Source organism: Stegostoma tigrinum, chromosome 5 (assembly GCF_030684315.1).
Source record: "Stegostoma tigrinum isolate sSteTig4 chromosome 5, sSteTig4.hap1, whole genome shotgun sequence".
NCBI lineage: Eukaryota > Metazoa > Chordata > Chondrichthyes > Orectolobiformes > Stegostomatidae > Stegostoma > Stegostoma tigrinum.
The window spans coordinates 35259656-35287563 of NC_081358.1; the positions used below are offsets into that span (position 1 = coordinate 35259656).

A 27908-nucleotide genomic window follows, 5' to 3' on the forward strand; every position below is an offset into this window, starting at 1 on the left:
CAAGTTTTTTTTAAGATACTTACTTACACAGGATAGGATAGAAGTGTGGAAGCAGGCCATTCAGCCTATTGGGTCCTGACTGACCCTTCAAAGGGTACCCCACCCAGTGAAAATGAAGGATCATGATGGAAAGATTCATCATTCTTGGAGAATGAGAAATTGAGAGCTTAGCCAAAAAGTAAAAGGAGAAATATGTAAGGTTTAGGAACTGAAGACAAAGATAGCAGGAAAGAACTCAAACAAGGAATTAGGGCTAAAAGGGGCCTTGAAATGTCTTTGGCAAACAGGATAAAAGGAAACTGCAAGTGTTTTACATATGTATTAGCAGCAAGAGGATAACTAGGGAAAGGGTAGGCCCACTCAAGGAGGAAGGAGAGAATTTATGTGGAGCTGGAGGACGTGGTTGAGGTCCTTAACAAATACTTGAATTGGTATTCACAAAGGAGAAGGATGTGGTGGACAGTAAGTTGAGAGAGGGGTATGGTGATATTCTAGAGTATGTCAGTGTAAAAAAAAACGTGATATTGGGTATTTTGAAAAGCATAAAAATAGACAAGTCCCCAGGACCTGATAGGATCTATCCCAGAATGTTGAGGGAAAAAAAACAGGTGAGGAAATTGCTGGGGCCCTATACAAATTCTTTGTATCCTCTTTAGTCTTTAGAGATGTCCCAGACAACTGAAAAATTGGCAACATTGTTCTTCTCTTTAAGAATGGCATTAGGGATAATCTGGGAAGTAACAGGCTGGTGAGCCTTCTATCAGTGGTAGTGAAGTTTATTGGAGGAGACTCTTATGGATAGGATTTGCTGACATCTGGAAAAATACGGACTTATTGGCTTTGTTTGGGGAAGTTGTGTCTCTCAAACTCAATAGAATTTTTTGAGGAAGTGACAACGATGATTGAGGGCAGGGTGGTAGATGTTGTCTACATGGACTTTAGCAAGGCCTTTGACAAGGTCCCTCCGGACAGCCTTATATAAAATGTGAAGTCACATGCGTTCCATGGTGAGCTGGTAAAATGGATACAGAACTGGCTTAGTCAAAGAAGACAGAGTAGTGGTGGAAGGGTGTTTTTCAGATTGGGGGATCTGTGGCCAGTGGTATTCCACAGGGGTCAGTGCTGGGACCCCTGCTGTTTGAAATATTTTTATAAATGATTTGGAGGAGAATCTAAGTGGCCTGATTAATAATTTTTCAAACGACACAAAGATTGGGGAGCTATAGATAGTGAGGAGGATTGCCAGTGGATACAGCAAGATATAAATATTCTGGATACTTGCGTAGAGAAAAGGCAGAGGGAGTTCAATCCAGACAAATGTGAGGTGATGTGTTTTGGAAGATCTAACGCAGGAGGGAAGTATACAGTAAATGGCAGAACCTTAGTAGCATCAACATAGAGAGGTAAGCGTACAGGTCCATAGCTCCCTGAAAATGGCAGCATAAATGCATAAGGTAGTCAAGAAGGCATATGGCATGATTGCTTTCGTCGCTTGGGGTATAGACTATAAAGCTGGGCAAGCCCTGTTGCAGCTGTATAGATATTTGTTAAGCCACATTTAGAATATTGTGTACACTTCTGTTCCCCAGCCTACAAGAAGAATGTGCAAGTTTTGGAGCGCGTACTGAAATGATTTACCAGGATGTTGCCTGGTTTGGAAGGTGTTAACTGTGAGGAGATATTGAACAAATTTTGTTTCTTTTCACTTAAATATCAGAGGTTGAGGGGTGACTTGATACGCATTTACAAAATTGACAGACATGGATCGAATGGATAGTCGGAGTTGTTCTCCCAGGGTTGAAACATCAATTACGAGGGGATATAGGTTTAAAGTAAAAGTGGGAAGTTGAAAGGAGATGTGAGAGGCAGGTTTTTTTTACACAGACACTGGTAAATGCCTGGAATGTACTGCCAGAGGAGATGGTGGAGACAGATACAATAGCAACATTTAACAGGTTTCTGGCAAATATATGAATAGGCAGGGAATAGAGGGATAAGGACCAGTACGTGTAGTGTTGGTGGGCTGAAGAGCCTGTTCCTGTGTTGTACTGTTCTTCATTCTTCAGAACATTATGAATGGTCTCGAGTGGAGCCTTACTTCGCTACCACTCTAACAGAGCTGGAATCTTGCTATATCTAATCAAAAGTGAGCTTTGCACAATAACTTCACAAAACAGTTGCAGCCACTAAAAAGTGAATAAAGTAATATTCAGGGATAGTGAGAAACTCTAGGGGCATGTACTGTTATTACCTCTCCACTTATTCAGAAATGTTACTCATTTTTGTTTTCAATTTGGACCCATTGGCATATTGTTCATTATCCAAGAATATAAATTTAAAACTATGACCTCAGAAAAAAGCATTACATTGTGCACACTAATTGCCTCCTTGTCATGTAAATTAATCAAGTATCATGAGAAACAGGAACTTTCCAACCATCTTCCTTAGCAAGCTCTGGAAGATGACACAACGCAACTTCCAGATTTTTTTCGCGCGCTCTCTCTCGCACGCTCTCTCAAATGCAGCTATGCAAGGACACAGTTGTGGAAGACAGCCTTTTCTTTGGGGTTGTGGTGCTTCCATGATGGTTTACTGTCAGAATTCTAGTTGCAATAGGAAATGACAACTTCTGGTTGTACAATACACATCTGGATAAAGTTGCAGACTGAGACGCTCCTATCGAGGCCTGAATCTTGCCTCTTTGGGAAGCCTCTTCTATACTGTGAAGGCACAACATGATCCATCTTTGACAGCTGAAGTACAATGATGTGGGAGTCCTTGTTCAGGATTCTGTCAAGGTTAATATGCAGGTTCAGCTGGCAGTGAGGGCAAATGCAATGTCAGCATTCATTTCGAAAAGGTTAGAATACAAGTGTAGAGATGTACTGCTGAGGCTGTGTAAAGCTCTGGTCAGATTGTATTTGGAATATTTCAGGTGGCTTTGGGCTCCATATCTAAGGAAGGATCTGCTGGCATTGGAGGGGGTTCATAAGGACCTTTCCAAGAATGACCCTGGGGATGTAGCGCTTGTCATATGAGGAGCGGTTGAGGATTCTGGGTCTATGCTCGAAGTTTGGAAGGATGGCAGGGTGGGGACCTCATTGAAACTTAGAGAATATGGAGAGGCTTGGATAGAGTGGATGTGAAGGTGTTTCCAGTAGTGGCAGAGACTAATGCCCGAGGGCACAGCCTCAGAGTGAAGGGATGACCCTTCAGAACTGAAATGCAGAAGGCTGTGGAATGCAGACTGAGTGAAGACTCAAACTGGCCGAATGGCCTAATTCTGCTCCAGGGTCTTATGGTCTTGTGGATATGGATGTGCCTTAATTGGCTGTGCAGTGATGATGTCTGCATCCTGGTGTGGAGGGGGCCTGCTTTCTGTTTGGCTAGTGGACACAGGTGACTTGGCTATTTGGGCCTTCAGAGGCCCCAGATCAACTGACTGACTCCTCCTCCTCAGATCCAGGTTCACTGCTCATAGCTTGTAGTTGTTTAGGTTTTGGGATCACAGGCATGGGGGAGAGGGGTGGTGGAGAGGCTGGGTTCCACTGGAATGTCTTGAGAATGAGCTTCTGGAGTGCTTTTGTGATTTCTTTTTTCCTCTTGACAACCCCTGGAAGCGACCTGTCTCCCTGAGTGCAAGGGGCACTGAGGATGGGCTAAAGGTCTGTTGCCCTCCCTGCCCGCCCCTTCACCCTGCTGATGTGGACACCAGAACTAAAGCAATGGATGCAGATCCACGCACACATCCAGCAGACGGTGAGTGTTTGGCTGGACCTGGCTTTACATAGCAATCACCGACCTTTCCATGAAAGCAGGTAGATACCATCAATGTCAAAGTCAATACTGTTCTGAACACCTATTGGACTTCTGCAGCATGTTTGTTCCAGCTTATTGACTGTTCCCAGCATACTGCCTCATGGTAATGTCTGTTTCTGCCTGATTTTCCAATTCCTGTGTTCGTAATTTTTGGCCACTCTGGCAGTGTGTCCTCATTTGGTGGCCAGGTGAGGGAGCTTTCCTCCAGATTCCAGCCCTGGAAATGGGTAGTTGGGTCACCATTCTTCTTTTGATAGTCTGTGAGTGGAGTATAACCTTTAGCGAGAGAGACAGTGAATGTGCCTGGTCTGCAATGTCAGGGCTGGGGTGTATGTTGGAAGGTCCCAGCAGTGCTGAGTGCTTTTACTTTACCCACTCCCTGCCCACACAGTTCCCCACAGAGCATGGCCAACGCCTCAGTTGCTTAATTAATGAGGTGGAAGGCAGCAATTTGCGTGAGAATTTTCCTCAGGCCACAGAGGATCAGGCACCATGTAACTCAGTCATCAAAACACTTCACCCACAACTGCAAAAAGCCACAGCTGTGTCTTTTGCCCAGCATTTACTCATCTGACCAAATATCTTCTTACATGATCCTTTTTAAATAAAATTGTAATACTCTTGAAGTGCCTTGAGACATTTTATTATGTCAAAGGTATCCAAGTTGTTGTTGCATCGTATATATAAATGGACCAGCCAAGTCAGCGCAAGGAGGTACAACTGCTCCACCTAGTGCTGGGACAGCCAAAAGGCAGGTATAAAATTAAATATGGACAAGTTTGTTAGTTATAGTTAAAACAGCCCAGCTGTAGCACCTTGCTGTGCAAGGGTTCTCATCCTCATTTCCCTCCCCTCCATGAATTTTAAGCAGCCACTGAGCCCTCACTGGATGGTGTCTCCAATTTGTTTCAATTCTTTTTCTTTTTGAAATCTGCTTTTGATTGAGTTTTAGATCGTCCAAGCTTTCTTCTTAGAGATCGTAGGAACTGTAGATGCTGGCGAATCTGAGATAACAAGGTGTGAAGCTGGATGAACACAGCAGGCCAAGCAGCATCAGAAGAGCAGGAAGGCTTGATGTTTCAGGTCACGACCCTTCTTCAGAAGAAGGGTCCTGACCCGAAACTTTCCTTTTTACAGCTGTTTTTAAAATAATCATCTATTGCCATTGGCTCCTGAGGACTGTACATAATGTGTGTGAATGCCTGTGGGAGGGTATAGGAATGATCTAGTGGGTGGGGGGAGGTTGTGTTTGGGTGACCTGGTAGGGGGGTAAATTGGGTGGGGATAGGTGGTTTGGGTGATTTTGTAGGTGGGGGCCGGTGGTGTTTGGGTGACCTGTGGGTGGTGATGGGGGGATGGTGTTTGGGTGATCTTTGGGTGGTGATGGGGGGTTGGTGTTTGGGTGATCTTTGGGTGGTGATGGGGGGGGTGGTGTTTGGGTGATCTGTGGGTGGTGATGGGAGCTGAGCAAAGGATGGGACTGCCTGCCACCCACTCTCCATCGTTGCTCACAGACTGCTCCATAAACCTGAGGCAGGCCTGTGAAACACACAATATCAGGCAAAATCAGACGGGACTGGTTTGCGTTTCAGAAACCGCAAAAGTGTGCAACTTGCTGTTTTCCATCCCTATAGGACACCCCAGGCCAAATGCTGGGTAAAAATTCCCAGGGTGGGTCAGGAAAGGACAGAGAGAAGGCTACAATTGTTAGTAACTATTCTGACATCAGGAAAAATGTAATGAAAATCAAACTTTAGGTATATAGTCAATTGCTCAAATCATTCACAACAAATTATGGATTGGTAGAAATTAACAAGTCAATCTGTATTCACTGTAATAAATATTACAGTAATGCTGTTGCAGAGTGAATAGGACTGGAAATATTTTAGGATGTTTAAGATACAGATAAGCAAAATGAAAATAAAGCATGTTCTATGATTTTTAAAAAATAGGGGTAGAAAGTTGAATCTTTGCTCTTGCTGCTTTTGAGTCAAGCCTTTCCTGAATTCTCTGCCCACCTGCAGAGAGTTCTTTAAAAGCACTGTCAAATACCCTTGATCTGTGGTGCTGGTCCCAGTCTGCTTTAGCAGTCTGTCCCAGCAGAACAGTGCCAGCTATTCCCTGTGTGTGCATGCCAGGGGACCATAAGACAAAATAATCCATGCCTCCACACCATTTTTAAAAAAAATCCATATATTTAACCTTGTAACCGACTCATTTTGCATACTTGGGGTCTGGTTTGAGTAGAAATTCAGAGATTTATATTTGAGTTTCTGCTTTTGAACTTACTCCTTCAGTTAGCTTTTTCAATGTTGATTCCTGCTTGCATCATGCAGCTCTAACTTTGGGAGTTCTTCTGCAGCTGTGAAGAGATGCTTTAACTCTGGCTTAGGGTAGGCAACGTGAGCTTTGGAACGAAGTAAAAACCGAAAGAACTGTGGATGCTGTAAATCAGGAACAAAAACAAAGTTGATGGAAAATCTCAGCAGGTCTGGCAATGTGAGGAAGGCTCACCGGACCTGAAACATTAACTCTGTTTTTTCCTTCACAGATGCTGCCAGACCTGCTGAGCTTTTCCAGCAACTTTGTTGTGACCTTTGGAACTCTCAGCTCCTGAAGGTCTGTTTGAAGTAAGATGTTTGATTGCCTCCCGGAACAAATAGGCCCTAGTAACAGTTTCGTTCCTTTGATGCCTTGTGGTATCTGCAGCTTTGACTGTAACTCAACTCAGAGCTGCAGACACCTTTTGAGCAAATATAGTTGGAGTGGAATGCAATAAAAATCCCTTAAACGCACGCAGTTGCAGCATGCCATTTGCCTTGCTTTACATAGTTAACATTTATTACATAATTGACTCATTTTAAAAAGAAATCAGACATTTTAGTTTTATTAATTAGTTTATCCAGTTTGAAAAAATCAAAATAAAGTGAAGTAATAGCTGTTTATAACTTCCTAGTTTAGAAATGGGGCAATTTAAAAAAAATGTAATGATCAAACATCTACCTTGTATCTTGCGACACCATTCCTTGATTTAGTGTACATATTTTCTGCATTGATTTTTATTCTTAAGCTTCAGCTCTGGGCTTGCTCTCCTGTATTGCCCAGATTCCCCCACACCACTCCTACCCCATTGCCCCACCTGTCCCCAAGCTTGTATGCTATGCCAGGACTACTTCTACATTGCCACCAGGCTACCTTACCCTGTCCTCTTGCCCCCACCCTCATCCACGGGCTGCCCTGCTTGCTCTTCCAGGTTACTTCACTCAGTTGTTTCCCATGACTCCGGGCCACTTCTGTGTCTTGCCCTCTCCCACTCAGCACAGAGCTGTAACCCATCCTCCACATTTTCCTCGTAAATCCACCCCTTGCCCCAATTCCTCGTAACTCAGGCTTCCTCACCTCACACCCTCTCTCTCCCCACATCCCATCTTGAGTGAGAAAGGCCAACCTCCCCTTGCTTTCTACTTTACCCACACTCCTTTTTTTCCCCAAACCTAAGCAGAACTACTCTTGCATTTAACAGTTGTAGCATCCTGTAAGATCTCAGCAGCAGAAAGATGATTACGAATCCTCATTTTGCTAAAATAATTCTTTATACGAATTAATACAATTCTCACCAAAGGCTACAGTGGTAGTAAGGCACTTGCATTTTCCTGGCACTGTATATAGAACATAGAACATAGAACATTACAGCACAGTACAGGCCCTTCAGCCCTCGATGTTGTGCCGACCTGTCATACCGATCTGAAGCCCATCTAACCTACACTATTCCATGTACATCCATATGCTTATCCAATGACGACTTAAATGTACCTAAAGTTGGTGAATCTACTACCGTTGCAGGCAAAGCGTTCCATTCCCTTACTACTCTGAGTGAAGAAACTACCTCTGATATCTGTCCTATATCTTTCACCCCTCAATTTAAAGCTATGCCCCCTCGTGCTCGCCGTCACCATCCTAGGAAAAAGGCTCTCCCTATCCACCCTATCTAACCCTCTGATTATTTTATATGTTTCAATTAAGTCACCTCTCAACCTTCTTCTGTCTAATGAAAACAGCCTCAAGTCCCTCAGCCTTTCCTCGTTGAAATTCTCAACTTACTGTTTTGGAAATTTCAATGACCCTTAAAACAATTGACAGAAAACGTTCTCAAATGTGGATTGATTTGGGAGACCAAGGCAATTGGACATGTGGAAAAATAGTTTCAGTCGGAAAAAATGAAATGTTTGTAAAAGAAACTGAAATGTAATTTTGAGTCAGAGGATGTGGGGTGCTAGCTAGGTGTGACATGCCAACTGATGAGGTAAAGCTGAGACTGTGGAACATGCTGTAACATCACACTGACGTTGGTGGAAGGCCTACAACGACAGTGTCCTGGATTTTGGGTAGATGATAACAGTGAGGCTATCGGTGTCTTTGTTCTTATTGAGAAAATCAGACATAACTTTCATTGTGTGTGCCTTAAAATGTAGAAAATGAAATTTGTTGTTCAAGAACTCCAATCCTCCCCGGGATGTGTTGTAATAGTTCTCACTGATAGATGTAATACTGAAATTGATGCAGTTTTAAGGTAATTACACTCCATTTCTCTCTGAAGACTCCAGTATAAGTTATGACTGCCACTCAGGAATAAGTAAATACTTAATGGTGCAATGAGCATACTGTATATTATGTGAGAGAGTCGGTACTGTGAGTGCCATCCATTGTTGTGATCCCACATGGATCAGTGACCAGGATGGCTTAGGATTCTGAAGGACTGAGACCTAACATCTGGTTCTGCCTTGTGTCTGTCTGATCAATGTAGCTAATTGTTGATATGTAATAACCTACATTTCGTCAACTATTGGAGACTGTTCTAGTTAGAGGCGGTGGTCTAGAACAAGCAGACCGTGTAATTTCCTAGACGTAAAGATGATGAAAGCAGCAGGATACACTATGGCCAGCAATTTGTACAGCATGGCATTCCTTCTGTCCCGAAAGAAATAGGACTTTAAAAATACGGAATGTGATTCCAAGAATGATTTGTAATGGAGATTTAGTATTTTTGGGATGACATAGTGAAATTGGCACAACCTCAACCTAGCTCCCATCATTCTGATTGAGAATTTTAAACAATTCTGTTTTAGCTAAAACATGTAGTTACCCCCTCAGATTCCTGATTTGAGATGACTGGCACTTAGAAACAGATTTTCTTGTCTTGTGCACTAACACTCTTGCCATCAATATCTATCCTCTGTTTCCTTTCTGGAGTTCTTTTTTTCTCTTTCATAGGGAATAAAGTTTGTGAAAATGCTCATCTATGACTCAGCCATTTAGGGACTTGATCAAATGGTCACTGGCTTCCTGATGGATTCCTGATTTTTCAATTCCATTGGTGTACCATATATACTTGAGTAAAAGTCACTTCCCTATAAAAGTGGACCCCCTGTTTTTGGCCAAATATCTGGAATTTTCCATAAATTGCGTATGAAAGTTGACCCTAGGCTTTCACAGATAACAGATCAACATTTGAGAGTATTATCCTGTATATAAATGTTACAATGAGGAAACAAATTCTTTTCCTGCTATTATGTGTTTTGAAATGTCTTCGTTTTGTGTAAAATGGCCTCCAGAAAGATATAGAGCAGTGTTTAAACTGAAAATTATTAAAGTTGCAGAGAAGACAAATAACTGTAGCAGCATGGAGGTGATGGCTTAGTGGTACTATTGCTGGACTGTTAATCCAGAGACCCAGGTAATGTTCTAGAGACCGAGGTCTGAATCCTGACACAGAAGATGGTGGAATTTGAATTCAATAAAATATCTGAAATTAAGAGTCTAATGTCCACGAATCCACTATCGAGTGTCCGGAAAATCCGATCTGGTCCATTAATGCCCTTTAGTGAAGGAAACTGCTATCCTTACCCGGTCTGGCATGCATGTGACTCCAGACCCACAGCAATGTGGTTGACTCTGAACAGTCCTCTGGGCAATTAGGGATGGGCAATAAATGCTGCCTGGCCAGTGATGCCCTCATCCTGTTACTGAATAAAGGGGGGGAAAAGTAACATCTTGTGTTTCAGAGAAACTGGAGAAAGATATTGAACCAACTTCAGACAGTGCCAAAACAAAAGTGTGCCAACAGGATTGTTGTTTTGCCTGCCACCCATAAGGCATTTTTCATGTTTCACTTTCTGAGGCTCTCTGTACTGGCAACTTCAGCTCCTGCTTACATAGACATTAGACACTACTCTACCCTACCTCGTAACTCCATTTCGGAAAGCAATTCTAATGTTGGCATTCATTTCAAGAGCACTAGAATAGAGGGGTAGCCTCAGTACAAGGATGTCCCTTTTAGAGCTGAGGTGAGGAGGAATTTCTTCAGCCAGGGTGAGGGTGAAGCCATGGAACTCATTGCCACAGAGGGCTGTGGAGACCAAGTCGTTGAGTGCATTTAAGACAGATAGATAGGTTCTTGATTGGTAAGAGGATCGAGGTTAAGAGGGAAGCCTAGAGAATGGAGTTGAGAAACATATCAGCCATGATCAAATGGCAGAGCAGACTTGATGGGCTCAGTGGCCTAATTCTGTTACTATATGGATGTGAGTTTGCTCGCTGGCAAACTCACATCCAGAACCTCAACCTGAGCTACAAATCCTCTCAAAACTCTCTGTTACTATATTTTATGGTCTATGCAATTTCCAAAATAACATTTTAGAATCTCTGACTATTGTCCTAGGACTGAGGCAGGTGGCTGAGCGTTAACTGCAAGGTTTATTTATCACTGGACTGAACCCAATGGGTAGGAGTGAGGTATTGAGAAGCAGGCAATGGCTGCCAGAGAGATGAAGGAATAACAGGCAATAGTTGAGTCAACAGTTGTGAAGGAGGTTTTCAGAAAGCTTTGGAGAGGCGATGGACACACGTTTTCTTGTGACTTGCTTCTGCCCCTGCTGTGGAATTTTATTTCTTGAATATTTTGGGTTGCTGCCGTTGCTAGCTTGACCTACAGGGAGACAAGCATAGGTCTGACTGAGGGAACCATCAGTCATTGGGTCCTGGCAATGTAATCAGAGCCCAGTCTATACACTTATTGATGTAATGTACACTCTTACCAGACTGATATTCCATTCCGCACCACCTACCCCCCACCTCCCCCCCGCCCAACCCTGAATTCTACAAAATCTCAAGACCATGTCCGTGTTGTTAGGAGATAATGGGAACTGCAGATGCTGGAGAATCCAAGATAACAAAGTGTGGAGCTGGATGAACACAGCAGGCCAAGCAGCATCTCAGGAGCACAAAAGCTGACATTTCGGGCCTAGACCTCTCTAGGCCTGAAACGTCAGCTTTTGTGCTCCTAAGATGCTGCTTGGCCTGCTGTGTTCATCCAGCTCCACACTTTGTTATCCATGTTGTTAGATTTGGTTTCTCACCTCCATTTGCAGCCTGTGCCCAGTAGCAGGCTCTGTAGCTGCTCCTTCAAAAATACTATCATCAGATCCAGTAATTCAGTTCCCCCATCCTCCCTCAATATTTAGGTTATCTGGTCAGCATGGACAAATGGGACCAAAGGGTTTGTTTCTGTGCTGTATATCTTAATGACTCTAAGTGCTGCAAGTGTGTAAGGAGGCAACAAACAACACACTCGTGTTGCTGGGACACGTTTCCAATAGCCTGCCAATCAGTTCATTCAGAACCAATGGGCTGAATAAACGAGTGCATGTCGTCCCATCATGGATCTCAACACAATGACCAGAGGTTGCTGACCAATAAGAAGCTGCCAGCCCTGGGTCCTAAAGCCTGCTGGTTGTTTCGTTCTGTTCCCCAGGGGACCTGTTGGTGTTTGGGAAGGTCGATCATTGTTGTTTTGTTGCATGTAAGTAGGGTCGGGGGATTGGAAGCAAGGGCAGGATAGTGGCTTTCAGAGTCCTCACCATTACCCTTTATCTATGGCCCCCATTGTCATCAAGTTGGTGCACTTTGAGAACCTCAACACAACAAAGATCATTTCTTTTCTGGCGAATTGGTCAGTTTTTTTTTCACGTGGGGATGCAGCTGATTGGGAAGTTCAGGTCCTCAAATGGCCAGTAATTGGTTATTTAAGAGATTTGATCGCTGGTGAACGGAGAACCTTCCTCTGAATCTTCTCACTCAGTACTTGGGGGCTGTTGTGTCACTGTGGCAGTGTTCCTACCTATGAGCTAGGAGACCCAAGTTCAATCCGACCGGCTGCAGAGGTGTGTCATAACATCTCTCTATGAGGTGAGTAAAAAAAAATCTGACTCACTACTTAACCATTTCCAGGGGGAGGGAAGTTAATGTGAGCACTGCCTTGGCAGATCTGACCATATAATAAAAAGATAAAGCTTAAATGACGTTAGGAAAGAATAACAGGTTATTTTTTAATGGTTGAACAGCAGTACAGCAGGTGTTAGGAGTCTCTTCCAGGACTTTGCCAACTGCAAACAGTAAATACAATTTGTAAAAGATAATATTATTGCCTGTTTACTTTGTGTAGCCATTGAGTGCTTTACGTATCCTGTGTTTGACTTCCTGTGACAGCTGGTGTATTAATTGTAGCTCACTTCAAATCCAAAGTGCACCCAGAGACTAATGTATCAAGAATCAGTCCTTTCAAAAGTGGTGTATTACTAAAACCTGCCATTGTAACCACTGCAGGGAAGATAGTATGAGCATGTGACATGTGGCAGAGCTTTTACAACATAAAATGTAGGAGCAAAAGTAGGTCATTCAGCGCATCGCATCTGCTTCACCATTCAGTGACATCGTGGCTGATCTGATAATCCTCAACTCCACTTTCCATAGCCCTTCATTCCTTCCTGATTTAAAAATCTCTCTCAGCCTTGAATATGTTTAAAGCTTTCTTTAGCAAATCCAGGGCATTCCTTACCACTCAGAGGAAGTGCCTCCTCTCTATTGTAAGTGTGTGACCCCTTACTCTATGATATACCCTCTGGTCCTACACTCTGCCACAAGGGGGAACCACTTTTCCACATCTTCCCGGTCTGTCGAGTCCCCTAAGCATCTTGTAGATTTCATTGAGTGATTCTTACACCGACATGGTCCTCAGCTTTTGAGCCACAATAATTAAAATGGCAACCCTGGAAGTTCCAGTGCCAGGTGCTGGGATAACTTGTTTGTCCCAGAAAACCAGCACTTGGTGGAGGAGCGGGAACCTGAGTGCTGATGTCTTCATATTGCAGCATCTCTTCTGGTGTATCGAAGGTCTCCCACCAGAAACTTACAAAAATCTGCTTTGGCTGGATTTGGATACAAAACCAGAACAAAGGGTTTGTGACTGCAGCTAATAATGGAAACATAAATCAGAATCTGTCATCTGGCTGTTTCCATTAAATCATGTGCAGAAGAATAGCAAGTGAACATTGTAACGAGATAATCCATTATTGGTGCCATACCACAGCCCAGCCTTTTCTTTTTGTCAGCAAAAGGATCATACAAAATTGTGACGATATTGATATGGTGCCATTTTAATAGTCGCATGACTATCTGCATTCATACTGATGTAAATGACAATGATAAAGACTTGGTAATAGTCACTGGGAAAACTGTGCAGACCCCACTCTCCACTAAGTGAAAGAGTAAACATACAGAGATGGGAGAAATCCTAGCTCCACAAAGAATGGCTGCCTGCTTTTCAGATATTTCAGGCCTGGAGTGAAGGGAGATGGGCTAGGTTAGGGGTCGGCAGCAGGAGGGGATAAAGAAAGGTTGGATTGAGAGCCGGACTTGGGGACCTGAGAATAGCCCAAGTGGCTGCCGGTACTTGAGGTGGACTGGACACAGCCTGCTTCAGGCTTCAGCAATGCAGTGAAAGTTTAAAGATTAAGTGTCCCTCCTGCTCATTTCCCCTCACACCCTCACAAGGAGACAGGGCTGGAGAGTGGAGGTGAAGCTGAGGTTAGATCTGCCATGATCCTATTAAAAGGCAGAGCGAACTCAATGGGCTGAATTGCCTATTCCTACTCTTCGTTCTTACATACTCACTATGTCCTCCCCCAACCAACCAATACCCTTCCACCTATTCCCAAAGTTTCTTGTCATCCATGCATCCCAAGCTTATTTATTCATATCATATGGCTCTACCACCCTCTGCTCATTTGCCCATCCCCATGATTCCTTATAGCCTCTGCCACAGCCTATACCATTGTACCCATGTCTTTTATTCCTGTGCCATTCTATGCACCCATCTTCCGTGGCCCTCATTACCTGTGCCACCCCATGCACTCAAACATCTCCATGCCCCTTCATAGTCCCAAGATGACAAATATCAAACCTCAACCCTACTCACCAACACCTTCCTTCTCTATACAAACTTGCTTACTAACCACAATAAACACAGCTCACGAGGTGTGCTGACGGTGTCTATGGATGGTATTACTATTGTGGAGAAAAACACACATTTATAATAATAAAAATTCAATAAATTGTTTGCATAAGATATTAATTGAATGGATTTCAAATACTTCAGTTAAGTGCTTAATTCCTTATATGAACAAATATTTCCATTGAAAAATTGATTGGAACTATCCATCCCGAAGCTCACTTGATAGATCTTAATGTGAAAATGGTGATAAGGGAAATTGCTCATACAGTGTAATGGTTTTATGACAGGCAATATGAAATAGTCTTTTGTTTTAAAAAGAACTCCACACACTTTAAGTTCTTTGAAAACTTTGCCAGTTGCACTAAGTTTACGCACCTATTAGACATGAGCATAGGTTTACACAATGTCATAAGGTGCCTTACCTCCACCGAAGGTGTCAGAACAAGATCCAACATTGGAGCATTGTGAAGATGAATAATTTGTTTCTGCTCCTAAGGAGGTCAGATATGAGGGTACTTGAGGCTGGGAAATCCACAAGTAGGGCTTTCCTCCATGTCCTTCAGAGTTTAACAGCAGGATACCATTTTTAAATAGTGTCCTGAACCACATGAGGCCAGAAGCCCAAGTTAAGAACAAGTAGGTGTAATGTGTGAGTGAGAGATACTGTGGTGGAGGATGATGGTGATTGGTTTGATCATGCAGACAGCTCATGGACTGGGAGTGGGGGTGGTGGCGGGGTTTATTAGTTATGAGGTCACTCAACCTGAAACGTTTAACTCTGATTTCTCTTCACGGATGCTGTCAGACCTGTTGAGTATTTTCAGCAACTTTTGTTTCTGATTTCCAGCAACAGCAGTTCTTTTGTTTTTTTTTGGTTGCTCTGTTTTATTCTCTTTGCTTTGATCAAAGATGAGTCTTCTACTGCCAGTCATCCGTACACCAACATGTGAAATGCTGTAAATAGATGACATATTAAGTTTATTTTCATTAGGTAACATGCCGCTGATCAATTTTGTCCTTCCACTGAGGTCACTCCACCTATTTCATTCGAAGCAGTTTTTAGAGAAATACAGTAGTATAGTTTCCCCAGTCAGCAGATAACTAACCTTGGAAGTTACTGGTGTTCACAGATTTTGTTTTGATGAATGTTGCTTCTCATTACCAGATTGCTCCAGCAAAATCATTTAATCAGTTTGTCCCCAAATGCCTTTACCAGTGAAGAAACAAAAACCTTCCATGTGTATATCTAGATTTTATTAAAACAGTAATATTGAGATTCACATAGAACGTATTGGTGCTGAAGCTCAAATTCCAGAACATTTGCATAGAAGTACACAACTATAGTTGTATAACAGCTCAGGTGTAACAATCAATAAAAGCTTACATTATTGTTTCACGTACTGAACATAAAGTTTTTTGATTTGAAGTTTCTAATTTTAATGGTAATTAAAGTAAGGGTTCTTATCATTTTGAAATTTCAAGATTTCCTTTCTATTCTCCAGCACACGTTTGGGGCAATTTTTAACCCTTCTACCTGACTGATACTGTTAAATTGGTTAATATGACACAGCCACTGAAGCCTTCATTAACCTACTTGAAGTGGGGGAGACCCTTCTTTAAACATGCTGATGTTGCTCTGTTCTTGCCAAACGAAAACAATAGTACAACATCCAGAAACCAGAATTAACAGGGACATTTATTATACACTCCTTAAGGAGCTAAAGTGCTCTTATTTAGTCCCATAAAGAATGTCTGGGACTCTCTTGCACCCTCTCCCCTCTCTTGAGAGCTTACAGAAATGTGTGGATTGTTATTTTTGGTGCCTGCTGCTAGGGGCGTCATATACCCTAAGTTCTGTCTACCCACCAGCTTTTATTTGGGATGATGATGAGGGAAATCTGTTTTAATTACTCAGATCTCTCTTCACTAAGGTGAGGAGGAGAGTGGCTTCGTGCTCATTTTCTATCCTTATCTCATGATCCCCATTTCCATTTGTGTGGGCAGGTGACAGTGTAGTGATATCATCTTTGGACTGTTAATCCAGAAACCCATGTAATGTTCTGGGAAGAGATAATGAGAACTGCAGATGCTGTGCTCCTGAGATGTTGCTTGGCCTGCTGTGTTCATCCAGCTCCACACTTTGTTATCTCTAATGTTCTGGGAAACAGGGTTCGAATCCCACTATGGCAGATAGTAGAATTTGAATTCAGTAAAATTCTGGAAATAAGAGTCCAATGATTCTTATTGGAACAGCGTTGAATGATGACCATAAAACTGTTGCCACTTGTCAGAAAAACTCATCTGATTCACTAATGCCCTTTAGGGAGAAAAGCTGCCATCCTTACCTAGTCTGGCCTTCAAGTGACTTCAGATCCACAGCAATGTGGATAACTCTTAAACTAATCTCTGGTTAATTAGGGATGGGTGATAAATCGTAATCTAGACAGTGACTCCCCATACCTCAAAATGATATTTTTAAAAATGCAGCTAAAACTTTTGATCAGAGATAATGGGAACTGCAGATGCTGGAGAATCTAAGATAACAAAGTGTGAAGCTGGATGAACACAGCAGGCCAAGCAGCATCTCAGGAGCACAAAAGCTGATGTTTCGGGCCTAGACCCTAGACTCTCTGATGAAGGGTCTAGGCCCGAAATGTCAGCTTTTGTGCTCCTGAGATGCTGCTTGGCCTGCTGTGTTCATCCAGCTTCACACTTTTTGTTAGCTAAAACTTTTGTATTGTTACTCAATTTATTAGCTATCTAGGTTTCAATATTTTAAATCTTCAAGGTAACAAAGAATTTTATTCAATCCATATTTAATACTCCTGACTAAAACAGTGGCCATTGTTTTAAATGACAGAAATGGCCATCGCACTGTGTTTAGCAAATTTACAATGAGCCTCAGAAGAAAAATCTGAGGAAGAGGAAAATAAATCTTGTATTTAAACGCACCCTTCTCATCTTTAGGACATTCTGAAATGCTTCACAGGCAATGAAGTATTGTTCAAGTGGAATCTCTGTTGCAACACAGGAATCACAACAGACAACATATAGCAAAATAAAAGCATGTTATTTTTTCCTTTGTGATTGTGTGGACAGACAACTGGTCAGGATCAGATTATTATTGTGAGTGTGCATTGTTATGAAGCACGTAAATATTATATCTGTTTGCCTTTAAATTGATCCAGAAGCCATTTTTAATTAAAACAAAATCCCTATTTTTCCTAATCAACCTGTTCAGAGATGTTATTATACACCTCTGGAGCAGGTAGGAACCTGGCCACGAGAGGTTCCCCTTCAGAATTCACTTTTAAAGGTTAGAACTAATTCAGTGGTTCGTTATTTGCCCTCACAGCACACTTACCCAAAGTAATGAGTTTAATTTGTTCAATGTTCTTTACAGAAAAAGGGTGTTGATTTTCATTGATTTGAATTGGCCCATTGTAAAACAAATAAGCTCAAATTTTAACAATTTCTCACCCCATTTGTTCTTGATGTCAGGAGAAAAAAAAAGTTTTGGAATTTTAGTTGTACAGAAGTGCAAGATAAAGTGGCTGTTTCATTGCAAGCAGTTTACAAATACCTGAAACACACAACTGAAAGCTACAAGAAATGTATTTATGGGACCAGGGCTTGTTTCAAACCCAGTTGAGTAGCACGTAGATAAAATTATTCTACGGAGTAATTTGTAAGACAGGAATTCTGCAGTGGTAGACACCGCTGATATATTAGAACTGCTGTTTTGTTATTCCATATGTCTGATCAGTCAAATGAACAGAGTGAACCTTCTACTAAGGAATTTCTCAGGCATGAATGTCCCATTCTCTCTCAACAGGGTGAAGACAATGAACCCACAGTATCCCACTGTATGAGAAGTGGATCTTTGTGAAGCTGCTGCTCCTTCAAAATACAAAGCATGTTTTGTGTTGCCTTCTATAATTAATGCAGTCGTGAAAAGCAGCTGTGGCAGTTGGCTTGTTCTCATAGTTCTGCAAAATATTCCAGAAAAAAGAGCTGATGTGCAAGAACAAGAGTTCGTTTTAGGTGCCCTGATGCTTCATATAATTGTTTCTGTAGACTGTTTATGCATTTGCTTTTTGTAAATGGATATTCATTAAACATTTTATTGGTGTAAAAATTCTTTCAAATATTTAACAATTCAGCATTGAGATATATTTCTGAAGTTGAGATGGAAGTTTACGAAGTATTGATAGCTTTTTGCTGCATAAAATGATACAATTTTGCATACAGTGGCTTATAAGAATTAAAAGGAATTTTTCTCGTTTTTTGAACAAGCGTAGATTATCCACATTTCTGAACAATACTGCAGTGAGTGTCAGCCCTTACAAAGAATTTAGTAGCCAGTTGGTTTATCCTTTTGTCAAAGCAATTATTTAATCTGGCTATTTCTCAGCAAGTCAAATTTTAAAGAGTTATTTTCTTAAAGCTTCAATAATTTCTGTGACTTTAAATTGAATATCTACGTAGAAGGAAGAGCTATATACTGTCCTTCCTTTTGTAAAAAGTAGATGCTGCTGCAATTACTAAAATTTATGTAATGTGGATTTTGCTGCTATGAGAAACTAAAACCAGGCTCAACAGCATTTTATTTTGAACCATACTGCTGCTGAATGATACTCAAATTTACTGAAGTTATCTGTGCTCGTTCAAACCGCTGCTATGAATCGCATTAGAGAGGTAGTAAGCTAAAATATCACTCTATAACACATAGTTTCTATAAGCTTTGATTGTGTTTTTAAGCTGGCAGTCCTTGCTTATCTTTGGTTGGATTTACATTTGAGATGCATTTAGTGTATCAAGTACAATCATTTTTAACGCAGTTTCATTCCAAATGATGTTGGGGTGAGAGGACGTGTTAACGGAAGAAAAGTTGAGTGAATATCTCAAACTTCTAGTGACATTTTGTGTGCAACCTATAAAGCTCAAGTACAGATTATCAGATATTTGTCTGTTTTATAAAGTGCTGAATCAAACTTTTTGATAATGTAATGCGTCCAGAAAACAGGCTGTAATTTTTCTCCATTCTTTGTATGTCCTGTTTAATGTATCCTTTGTCTATTTGTTACTTTATTTTCATTTCTTTCCTTTACACTTTTGACAATTTAAGCCGTAAACTTAATCTTTTTGATAGCACTACTGTAAATGGTTCTAACTTACAATCTAAACTATTAGTTGAAGTCCTGAGCAAATTGTTGGAGTGTGCTAAATTCAGCTGAAATACTTGTTTTAAAATTACCTGAAAATTTTTGAGAAATTACTTTTCAAAATATCCTATATGCCGGGAAATAATCTGTTATATTATAGAACATAGACATAGAACATAGAACAGTACAGCACAGAACAGGCCCTTCAGCCCACAATGTTGTGCCGACCATTGATCCTCATGGATGCACCCTCAAATTTCTGTGACCATATGCATGTCCAGCAGTCTCTTAAATGACCCCAATGACCTTGCTTCCACAACTGCTGCTGGCAACGCATTCCATGCTCTCACAACTCTCTGCGTAAAGAACCTGCCTCTGACATCCCCTCTATACTTTCCACCAACCAGCTTAAAACTATGACCCCTCGTGCTAGCCATTTCTGCCCTGGGAAATAGTCTCTGGCTATCGACTCTATCTATGCCTCTCATTATCTTGTATACCTCAATTAGGTCCCCTCTCCTCCTCCTTTTCTCCAATGAAAAGAGACCGAGCTCAGTCAACCTCTCTTCATAAGATAAGCCCTCCAGTCCAGGCAGCATCCTGGTAAACCTCCTCTGAACCCTCTCCAAAGCATCCACATCTTTCCTATAATAGGGCGCCCAGAACTGGACGCAGTATTCCAAGTGCGGTCTAACCAAAGTTTTATAGAGCTGCAACAAGATCTCACGACTCTTAAACTCAATCCCCCTGTTAATGAAAGCCAAAACACCATATGCTTTCTTAACAACCCTGTCCACTTGGGTGGCCATTTTAAGGGATCTATGTATCTGCACACCAAGATCCCTCTGTTCCTCCACGCTGCCAAGAATCCTATCCTTAATCCTGTACTCAGTTTTCAAATTCGACCTTCCAAAATGCATCACCTCGCATTTATCCAGGTTGAACTCCATCTGCCACCTCTCAGCCCATCTCTGCATCCTGTCAATGTCCCGCTGCAGCCTACAACAGCCCTCTACACTGTCAACGACACCTCCGACCTTTGTGTCGTCTGCAAACTTGCTGACCCATCCTTCAATTCCCTCGTCCAAGTCATTAATAAAAATTACAAACAGTAGAGGCCCAAGGACAGAGCCCTGTGGAACCCCACTCACCACTGACTTCCAGGCAGAATATTTTCCTTCTACTACCACTCGCTGTCTTCTGTTGGCCAGCCAATTCTGTATCCAAGCAGCTAAGTTCCCCTGTATCCCATTCCTCCTGACCTTCTGAATGAGCCTTCCATGGGGAACCTTATCAAATGCCTTACTGAAGTCCATATACACCACATCCACAGCTTGACCCTCATCAACCTTACTAGTCACATCCTCAAAAAACTCGATAAGGTTTGTAAGGCATGACCTACCCCTCACAAAGCCGTGTTGACTGTATTTGATCAAGCCATGCTCTTCCAGATGGTCATAAATCTTATCCCTCAGAATCCTTTCTAACACCTTGCAGACGACAGACGTGAGACTTACCGGTCTATAATTGCCGGGGATTTCCCTATTTCCTTTCTTGAAGAGAGGAATTACATTTGCCTCTCTCCAGTCCTCAGGTACGACTCCAGTGGAGAGCGAGGATGCAAAGATCTTCGCAAGTGGCGAAGCAATTGCATTTCTCGCTTCCCAAAGCAGCCGAGGACAAATCTGATCCGGGCCTGGCGACTTGTCAATCTTAATGTTTGACAAAATTTTCAGTACATCAGCTTCCTCTATCTCTATCCATTCCAGCATGCACACCTGCTCTTCAAAGGTTTCATTCACTACACAGGTCGTTTCTTTCGTAAAGACAGAAGCAAAAAACTCATTTAGGGCTTCCCCTACCTCCTCAGGCTCCACACACAAGTTCCCTATGCTATCCCTGATCGGCCCTACTCTTTCTTTGACCATTCTCTTATTCCTCACGTAAGTGTAAAATGATAAAGTTTAAAGTTGCATAAGGCACTGCAGTTCGATAGTGCTGCAAACTGCAGGCTAGATGTTTAAAAATATTCCATTTTAATGAAATATGTGCATGGTACTTATATCATAGTTTAAATGGTGAAATGCAACCAGTGAAACAATAATAATTTAATCTTTAGCTGATAAGGTGCCATAATTTTCAAAATTGAACTTGACAGATTGTGTGGGCATCAGTTTTACATATTCGAGCAGGTAACGTCTAGTACAAATTATTCTACAAACAGCAACGTGTCAAAATTTGATTATTTTCCAACCTGTTGCATTGATTTTCTATTTATGTGGAAGTATGAACAGAGCCTACATCAAAATTGAAGACACTTTACGAACATCATTTTGAATATTTGGAGTCTCTAGATGGAAGCATCTTATTTTTAATCGAGTCACTTTAATTTACTAGAATTTCTAGGAGCTTTTTTTAATTCCTCATCTCGAGCCCTAGAAGCATAGAGTAAACTTATGGCCTTACCAAAAGAGGTGTTCAGCTCCAATACTTGAAGCATTTGACCATTTTGTTTTTTGATGGAGCTGTGGCCATAGGACTGATGTCAAAATCACATCTTCCTGTTATGTCTAAGACACTTCAAACAAAACTTCAGATTTCTATTCTCAATTTTGCTTGGAAAGAAAATATTGTCAGTTTGATTATCTCATAGAATTGATGTCCCTTATTTCTGTATTTATAGTTCAAATTTTTGCAATGCATTTAAGATAAACAGTAAAGACAATATCCAAAGATAACCTTCACAAGTATTTCCAAGACTGTAGAATAATTGTCCTTGGTGTGAATACATTAAACGTTTCCTGTCTCTCCAATTCATGACCGGAAATCTTTTCAGTTAAAAATCCAGTGCTATGATTGATTTTTTTTTCATGCAAAGCTGTTACTAAATTGGATCCCCTATAGCAGCTGAGCTAAGATTATTAATTGACAGTTTAAGTTACTTTTATAATAGTTTTTTTTAAAGTTTGATCTCCATATTAGTACAGTATTTCTGTATAAGTTTGTTTAAAGTTTTCATTTGTGAATGTTATCCTTGCTGTGAATATGTACACATTCACTTATAAGGTATAGTAAAACTCACAAGACACCATGAACAGCAAAGTTTTCATCTCTTCATAAAATGTTGGTGTTTTCATTATGAGTAGCTTTGACCAAATATTAGGAACCATACCCTTGTCCAACCCAACAAAGCCCATATCCCTGAATTAATGGAAATCTTCTGATACCCTCATAGGCCTTTGTATCAATACATATTCTCAATGCTCAACCTATAATTAAAGTAAATAAATCAAACTATTAAACATAGCACTGTGGAAATTAGGAGCAAGAGTAGACCATTCAGCCCTTCGAGTCTGTTCCACCATTCAATATGATCACGGCTTATCATTCAACTTAGTCCCTTGTTCCTGTTTTCTCCCCGTTCCCTTTGATCCCTTCAGTTGTAAGAACTATGTCTACCTCCTTCTTGAAAACATTCAGTGTTTTGGCCTCACTCATTTTCTGTGGCAGGTAATTCCACAGTCTCACCACTCTTGAAGAGAAACTCATCTCAGTTGTAAATGCCCTTCCATGTTTCCTTAGACTGTGGCCCTTAGTTCTGGACATGAAACAATTCTCTTGTGTGTACCCTATTAGAATCTTATAGGTTTCTGTACGAATCCCCCTCTCAAACTTTAGTGAATGTAGTCCGAACTGTTCCAGTCTCTTCATAGGTCAGTGCTGCCATCTCGGGAATCAGGCTGGTAAGCCTTTGTTGCACTCCCTCCATCACCAGAACATCCATCCTCCGATAAGAAGACCAAAACTACACACAATACTCCAGCTTTGGTCTCATGTTGTGGGTATGATGATACACCCCTGCCTCCACACTGTGTACTCACTAGGAACATAGAATGGAATATCCTTTATTGTCACATATGCTCCAGTACAGGAGTACAGTTCCTACAATGACTGCCTTTAATGGTGTCAAATTAGCTACAAGTACCTTGGTTAAAAAAACGTGTTGTTACAGAGTAAAAAAGAATATAGATTAGCATGAAACAGTGGAAAAAAAAGTCTAGAATGATGGTAAGTGACAATAAATATTTAAGTTCCAGGCCATGCCCGCAGCCCCTAGAGCACAAGGCTATGCTGCATCCATGGGTTGGCCCCCATCCAGGACTTACTCCACCATGGGACACGGCCCATACTTGCTTCGCTCCGCACCGCCCTGCCGTGGGACACAGCCCATACTGACTCCGCACCGCCCCGCCTTGGGACACAGCCCATACTCGCCCTACACCGTCCCACTATGGGACACGGCCCATACTCGCTCCACACCGTCCCACTGTGGGTTACGGCCTGCTTGCTCTGCTCTCCAGGCAGGATGGTGAATGAACAGTCTGAAGCAAACCAGCAGACACCATCAGCTGCCTTTCCAAGGACACTTGGGGGCAGTTGTAAACTAGGAAGAGCGGGAGGTATTAGGGTTTAACAATGGCTCTTGTGGCTCCCTGTCTAGACCAATTCATGATAACTTTGGTCAATCGTGGGACTAGACTCACAATGTGGTTCCAGTTTGCCTGCACTGCTCTGCCTCAGGTGACCAAAGAGCAAGAGCATGGGTCTGAAATGCAACCAAATATTAAATACTGAGCCTTTTATAAAATGAAACCTAAATCAAACTAAGCAAACACGGCTCATAGACCTCTTACCACCACATCGATTACAGGTGGCCTGACAGTCCTGACTAAGCTGATTGAACCTACAATTGCTCAGGATGGGCAATGCACAATATAATGAGAGATGATGGCCTTGTGATATTATAGTTTAACTGTAAATCCCAAGACCTAGCTAATATTCTGGGGACCCGGATTCGAATCCAATCACGGTGGAATTTCAGTTCAACAAAAGCATTTGGAGTTAAGAGTTGTGTAAAACCCATCTGGTTCACTAATGTCCTTGAGAGAAGGACATTATCTGGTCTGGTCTACATGTGACTCCAGACACACAGCCACAATATGGTTGACTCTTAACTATCCTCTAGGTAATTCAAAATGGGCAATAAATGCTGGCCCAGACAGTGGCACCTGTGAAAGAAATGAAGGGGATGTAAATTGTAAGGGATGACTTCAGCATAGCGTTTTCCATTGGGGCCCCTATCAACACTGAATAGCAGGATGCAATGCTGGCTGAAGGTAAGGAAGTGAAAGATGTGTAACAGCAGCACATACAGTGGAGAGCTCTGTCAAGAGGCAACCGTGTCCCCAACCCAGATCAGGACCTGGAATAAGACTTGCAATTCCCGTAACAAGTTACAAAATACTAGAATAATCTGCGACTTGGATTGGAATATACACTGGGTAGAAGAATTCCGATCTCGGGAGGGGGCTCAATATAAAGCTGTTATGTCCAAAGGTAGAAAGTTCCTGGTGTCCCGCTGCCTGACCATTCTCCCTATATAGGAGAGTCAGGTCCTCAGCAGTGACTTGGTGTTCCAGAAGAAGTTTGAGAGTTTCTGTATCTTTGTCACCAAATCCAGGAGACTCATCAGTTTACAACTAAACCTCTACCCACTATGGGACATCTCTTGGAGCAATCCCATTCTGCTCCCTAAGTAAATGCAGACTCTGGTGTCCAGCACTTGCCAGTCACATGGCCAGGACTCCTCAGATGGGCGAGGACACTGTCCCAGAAGAGGAGGTGGCTACTGTTCCAGGGGAAGGACCTGAGCTCTGCCACTCACTAACCAAGATGCAGGACATTCTCCCAATTGTTCCTTACAGACGATACCACAGATGGTTCTCTTTCTACTTGTGCCTGCTCGCCAGGTCAACCAAGTCTGTGAACATGAAGAACTCATTATCTGTGTGAGACAAAAAGAACAAACTCCGTGCCTGGCATGTGCAGAGCCAAACCCAAGATGTCCTTGGTACAGGGAGCAGAAATAACACCATTTATATTGAGTACAACTGTCCAAACAAGGAGCAGGCCAGATACACTCCTCTCCCAAAGTGAAGAGAACCATCAAGAACATGTTACCCTTAGTTAGATGTGTTTGGCAATGAACAGAAGTCAGATCTGGGTGACAAATTACATCCCAAACTGGGATGTTCATGGATTCTCACAAAAAAAATCTGTTGCTCATTCTGTTGACTGCTGTCTGTCAGGGGCTGGAAGGCACTCAGCACACGCATTCCTGGGAAAGATTGCAGATTAGACAGAGAGTGGCTTTGTGGAGTGAGGCCAAGGACAGATGTCATGTGCCTGGTGCTGCTCCTGGCTCCAGCCCCAGTTCCCAACCCGAGTACAATGACACCCACACCCCCAGCCAGAGCTCCGGTTATTGGGCCTTGATATGTCCATGCTCCTTGGCTGTGCTTTGAATGACAGCTCAGATTGACCATCTATCAGGAGCAGGAATGTAGCAATCAATACACATTACCTGAATTCATTCGGCAGGATTACAGAGATTATCAATAACCAGAGTGACAAGGACTTTATGTTAAACTTACGGTTCTCTACCCTTGTCAGAGTAACATTATCGGATTGGTTGGCGTTCAATCATTACCTGATAAAACATAAGCTCAAGCTCTCTCCTCTGTCATTACAATGTCTACAGTCAAGTATGTAACTAAAATAAATAAAGAACTGCAAATCACCTGCCTATAACTTGGGGATTGAAGCCAAAGTTTTCAGATCAATGTTGGCGACACTGACGCTAAGGTTAAGGTGCAAGGAGAGGCTATGGCTTGCAATGCCCAAATACTCTACCCTTTCCACTCCTCTTACGGGTGAGATAGGGGAATGTGTGATGCTTCCGCACATTTAAGGAGGAAAATATTTGCCCACGAAAGGTATAGTAATGTTGATGTGCTCAGAAGCAACATTCTCAGGACAAGTAACAACTTGCTAGTCTTCATGAAGGGTAGGCTCCCTGAAATGACTCATTTCCCATTAGCAAAGACCATTCTAGCACAGTATCCAGAGGCAGCAATATTGCAAAAGAATGTTCATTGTATCCTAACTGTTTAGTCACTGATGCTGGTCTTGAATAAAATTTATGGAGCTACTTTATCTTACAAAGGACACGAAATCCACATTTGAAAAAAGAAATGAACATTTTAATTGCATAGACTAATGAACAATGAAAGCAAATACATCCATTACCAATGTGGAATACACTAGACAGAGAGCTATCTGTCAACTTCACAAACACAATTACACCCAGCTCAGACATCCTGCAATCATCTGAAAGTTTCAGGCCTCTCAACAGATTATTATCCTGACTTCATCTCTGTGTCACTGCTCCTGACGCATTTTAGCAATTCTGTGCCCTTAATCTCCTCTATTTGTTTCTCTACCTCCTCATCCTGCTCGTGCCAAGGGGGAATGAGAAGAATACATTGGCTATTCTGAACATTGCATCTGTGATATCAATGTCCTCCCAACATACATCACCTCACACTTTTTGTGGCAAATGGAATTTAATCCTGAAAAGTGTGAGGTGATGCATTTTGGGGAGGACTATCTGGGAGAGGGAGAATTCATTGAATGTTAAGACCTGAGAAAGTACAGAGGAATGGAGGGAACGTGATGAGCATGTCAGTAGATTCTTGAAGCAGCAAGATAGATGGATAAGTATGCGGATGGGATACTTTCCTTCATGAGTTGAAGCTTTGAATACAAGAACTGGAAGGTTATGTTGGAACTATATATAACATTGGTTACAGCTGGAATACTGTGTCCATTTCTGGTTGCCACACTACAGGAAGGATGTGATTGTACGAGAGAGGGCGTGCAAAGGAGATTCACCAAGATGTTGTCTGGGATGGAGCGATTCAACTATGAAGAGAGGCTGGACAGACTGGCTTTTCCTTACAGTCTGTCACATTTTTATATATCTCAATCTCCTCTGCTGTAATGAAAACACTCCAGACTGCACCAGGGAATAGTCTCTTATGTGAGAAAACCAGAAATGTAGTATTCAGACATGGTTTCTGAACCAAGACCACGTAGGTTTCTGCAAGTGTGTTCATTTCACACAATTAAATATAAAAGCATATGTATTAAGACCAGGCAGACCTTTTTCAGACACAGGATTCAAAATACCAACAGCAATTTTCATACTGTTTGGAGGGTATAGTTTTAATCAAATGCTCCTTGGTACTACATCTAAACTAAAAACTTTTCAAAGATGAACATTCTTGAAAAATTAGAGGTAATTATCTGTCGTTTGGATGACATTCCATTTTGAAATTACACCACATCAGAACACACTGATAGACTGAGAGCTGTGTTCCAATGCAAGATGCAAAACTTGCTTTCAAAGAAAAATGGGAGTTCTACCAATTGACCATTGAAATTTCAGGAAATGTCATTCCCGCAGCAAGCATTTGGGCTGCTTCAGAAAGAAAACAATATAGTCAAAAAATTTGCTGATGTGTTGCAATGTCACAGAACTTCAACATTTCAGAGCGTTGGTGAATCAGGTTGCTACCTAATCTGGACATACCATTGAACCCCAATGACAATTGCAAAGACGAGGCCAAACATGGTGTCGGCAAAAAAAAACAAAATTCTTCCGGAGGAGAAAA

The 27908-nt window shown here is 41.9% G+C and overlaps 1 protein-coding gene across 3 annotated transcripts in view; it reads left to right on the forward strand.

The window, feature by feature from the left end:
• Nucleotides 1-19484, forward strand: part of ca8 (carbonic anhydrase VIII) — a 68043-nt gene extending 48559 nt beyond the window's left edge. For all 3 annotated transcript variants that reach the window (XM_048528445.2, XM_048528443.2, XM_048528444.2), the window contains one exon: nucleotides 18003-19484. The gene's annotated coding sequence lies outside the window, so the exon portion shown is untranslated. The remainder of the gene's footprint in view (nucleotides 1-18002) is intronic.
• The last annotated feature ends 8424 nt before the right edge of the window (nucleotides 19485-27908 follow it).